Source organism: Patagioenas fasciata, chromosome 2 (genome assembly GCF_037038585.1).
Source record: "Patagioenas fasciata isolate bPatFas1 chromosome 2, bPatFas1.hap1, whole genome shotgun sequence".
Lineage (NCBI taxonomy): Eukaryota > Metazoa > Chordata > Aves > Columbiformes > Columbidae > Patagioenas > Patagioenas fasciata.
The window spans coordinates 12,355,702-12,360,030 of NC_092521.1; the positions used below are offsets into that span (position 1 = coordinate 12,355,702).

The 4,329-nt window shown below is 39.1% G+C and overlaps 1 long non-coding RNA gene across 1 annotated transcript; it reads right to left on the reverse strand.

Moving 5' to 3' along the window:
• Positions 1-520: 520 nt before the first annotated feature.
• LOC139827333 (uncharacterized) lies at positions 521-3,404 on the reverse strand. Its single transcript, XR_011737847.1, has 2 exons — positions 3,024-3,404; positions 521-1,064 (listed from the first exon to the last, which is right to left on the reverse strand). It is a non-coding gene; the product is annotated as an uncharacterized lncRNA (long non-coding RNA).
• Positions 3,405-4,329: the final 925 nt, after the last annotated feature.

Genomic DNA, 4,329 nt, shown 5'->3' on the forward strand with positions numbered 1-4,329 from the left:
GACAGATCTGCTGATGTCCTATATGTTTCCTACAGGCTTCTGTTGTGGCAGGCCGGAATGTTGATTTGAAATATGAAAATAGAGTGACTGATCACATTGTATTATGAAATGTAACTCCAGAGAGAAATTCATAAATTTATACAAAGCTTGTGGTTCATATTTTTAAACTATAGTATTAGGTAGCTCCTGAAAAATGAGAACTGTAATGCCAATAAGTGGAATGTAATGTTAGCATGGGAAATAGAGGTCTCAAACGAAAAAAAGGAGTTTTGGTATTTTCAGATAAAAACATTTTGAATTTGTGGATGGCTTTGCCCAGTTTTTCAAGGAGGGAAATTACAGTAATTTCCATGCCACTCTATGGACCGTTATTATAGGATACTGCAGTATGGGTTTTGTGATTTAATAAAGGAGCCCACCTACAAATGGGCTGAAATATATCTTGTAGATTTTGAAGCGATGTGTTAACAAAACTGTTTTGCATATTTGAGGAAAGGATGATGAAACTGAATTGCAAGAATTTAATTTGTCATTCATTGGTCTTTATTCTCTTTTGGCTGCAAATAAGCCATCTTACTGAACTGCATGCAAAGAAATGGAGATAGATCATATGAGTCATTATTTCCGGTATGTGAAAGCAAAATGAGTGAAGTTTGTGATCTGGACATTGATCTCAAGCAGCCGTTTTTTGCCTTAGATAAATTTTCAGAAACCTGATATCCTTTTAGACTTTGTGATAACTCATGCAAACTGTTTAGTTAACAAACAGAGCATTTTCAAATAATGCTGAGAGGGATTTCTGCTAAAACACTAAAGTACAGTTCGGTATCTCTGATGGGGAAACAAAAACACAGCATAGTCAAACACGGGCAGTATGTCCTAACAGAGGCCAAATAGAAGCTACTGCTACAAGAAGAGGGTACTTGGAAGATATGATTATATATTGATAGCAGCACTCACTATTTAATCTCTTTGTGTTAAAGATTCTACAGTGATGTGAACTAAATCCAGTGCAATCTTGAAGCTGAGATTTTCTTCATTCCAGTTCCTTGCAGAAGGAGCATCTGCAAATTGGAAAGTAGAATGGGGAAAAATAAGATGCAGAACTGTGCACAGAAATAAAATATTGGTTTGAGGAATTGTCAGGCCTGTCCTCTACAGCAGGCCAGCGGCTGTGTGGAAGTGTCACCACAAATAATGTGAGCAGCATTGTGCCATTCCTACGTGGAAGTCATTTCTGTGTTGATATGAGATCAGGAAGCAATTCCAACACTCAGATTTGGGAGAAATCGGATTGTCTCAGTTGAGCATTAACAGTTATGAAATTCAACACGATGCACCTGGCTAAAACTCAACAGACCTGAAATGCTCATCAGTAGTTGTTTTCAGAAACATACCAGGTTTTGAATAACAAGCTGAGTGCTGTGAATGAGCAGAAGTAAGTTCTTTCTTCACCCTCTTGCACTGAACTCCTGCAGCTGTAGCCCTGACAGACTCTGCCTTGCTCCAGGGACCAGGCATGGGGGAAAACTAAACCCCCTTATTTTCATCTGTCAAATAGTCACTAAATGCAATTATGCTTTTCCCGTTTTTCTAGGGACATGTACAACCACAATAGCTTTATGTACAGGTATTCCCATTGGTTTAGGTCATGTTTTATCAATACTGTCTTCCTATATTAAATAACAACACCCGTTGGCAGAACTGGGAAAATGTTCCTCCTTCTCAAAGAAGCAGTCATCTCAGATGCAGGCTTTAAATTAAAAGAAGAAAATGTTAATGATTTGTTAAAAGAAAGAACATTTAGAAGGTGCCCTATTGGGTACCCAGGGTCACGGTGCCTGTTGTGGAAAGACAATCCAACTTCTTCCACATTTGAGGTTTGTCAAAGTGTGAAAAAATTAGTCTGAGCTGGCCAGAGCTGAAAGGAGGTTTAGGTGTTGTGAATTCACTTGTTTGACTCAGACTTGCAGCATTGAGCTACAGTCATGAGAACCGTTTTAGTGGAGAAGTTATAAAGTCTTCTCTGTGGACCTCAGACTAGTATTGTCCCCCCCCGTTAAGTCCAGGGATATATTAAACAACAAATTTTAAAGGTAGAATTGAACCGGCATAGTTTGAATTGTGACCAACAAAGATAGTATAAAATATATTGTTAAAATATATTGTTTTACATGGCAAAAAGATTCCCTGAATTGTTATTTATTCATTTGTTTTTCTGCTAACAAAAAGAGTTGTTTTCTTCAGGAAGAACGTCTGTATTCTCACACAGCAGCACTGTGTACATGTCTGAAAATGTAAAAGTGAAAGTGATTGGACACTGATTGGTAATAAAGGTGAAACCACACAGTTCATTTTCCTTGCTCACAGTGGAAGAACGAACAAAACAACCAGGATTAAAAGCCAAGTTAATTAAATTCCAAATACCTTTCAGTGTAATAAGTTACAATGGTATTAGTAGCACAAGCTAGGAAATTCATTACTAAAAATAACATTTTTTCAGTTCCCTAGGTTTCCTCTGTACTTAGTAAAGAGAGGCAAGCACATCCAAAGGGCATTTCAGATCTTAGGAGAAATGAATTATTTTCTCATATGTACTCAATCTCTTTCTTCCTCTCTGTATAAATATACGTGTATACACAGAAATACACACACACAAAAGGAAAGATTTGTATGTATGTACACGTCTCTGTGAGTATATAGGTTACACACACATTTATGTGTGTACACAAGGATGTGTGCATGTGCTAACAGCCCCCAGCAAGCTGCACTCTGAACCCAGCACCCTCGCCCACACTTATGTGGGATAAATCCAAGTGTGGAAGTCTGACAGAGTGAATTATGATTCTACTCTTTCACTGTTTTTACAACTATGTTGCATAAAGGAGTTTCTTATGACTTACACCAATTTACTTCACATCAGAGTGAGGCTTTGAGAATAAAGCATATCAGAATAATATGGCTTTAAATAGAAACTGGTAGTTAAAGAGCTAACACATGGTTCAGCAAACTGAATATCATACCTAGGAAATATGAAGTCACATCTTCAGCTCATGTACATTAGCACGGCTCCCAAGACCTTGGCCATCTGCAGACCAGTTGAGGGACTGATCAGGGCCTCCCTTGATCAGCATTTGGATCTCCCTGCGTGCCCATTTTGCATCGGGTTTTCTTCTGCCAAGCCCTTAGAGCAGATAGATTTTTTCCTCCAGGCTGGGCTGTGCCCTGGCACCTCGGTCTTCTCCAACCTGGACGTGGCTGCATTTCGTCACTGTTCCGAGCATGGTGGGGAAACAAAACTCCGCTGTTATCCATGTAAAATGCATGAATGTTACTGAGCCACATGCGCGCTGTTCAGGGAAGAAAGTTTTGCCTCCCACATGCAGGAGAGCAGTATTTTGACTCTTGTTTGGAGGTCACTGCAAGAGTTATGACAGAAAGTAAATATATATCCTGCTAGTTACAGACAAGCCTGAGCTGGAGCTACTTCATCTCAGATGAACACCAATCATTTTACCTTGTAGCAACATTATAGTTATCATAATGTGACTGTTATCATTGAGTTTCTTGTTCTTCAAAGATTACTCAGTATAACCAGAGATAAACAGGTAAACTGTGCATCTGCAGTTCTTCCCTGCACAAGAAATACCATGAACAATTCTGGGCTTATCTTACTGCAAATACTTACCCAGTTACCTAATGCAGCTCACAGGTTTTAAGGGAATTCCTGCTGATGGCTGAGACTCTTGAGTAAAAAGCTCCATTGCTGCACAACATTTTATCCCAATGAGACTGGTTGACATTACATTAGATTGATTGCTGTGTTCCCCTCACAATTTGATTAAAAATCCAAGGCAGGCTGGCTAAAAAGAGAGCACCAAATTTTAGGTGATACACATATACCTGAAGTGGCAGCTCCACAGCCTGAGCACAGTCCCTAGTTTTCATGTGTCAGCCAGTGATTTTTAAGCAGCTCTGACTACATTTGCTGTCACAGAATACAAGAAAGCTACAGCAGCACTGGTCAGTATCAACCCCCTCATCCTTTCACATGAACGTCAGAGATTATGTCCAATCTCCATTCAGAGAGTCACCTAAAGAACAATGTTTAGAGTGTGGGTGGATTCTATTTCCAGTAATTGTAGTTGTAGTGCTCTTCTTCCTTTTAATACGCTCCAACAGAAGGAGACAGCTCTGGGTTATTAAATAAGTATATATTCACTTTGTGTTACTGCAGGGTATGCCTACATCTGCTATGGAAACCTATAGACACCTCAACAGTTTTCATCCTGGTGTGTATAATTAGATTTACATTCTAGTAGGTGTGCT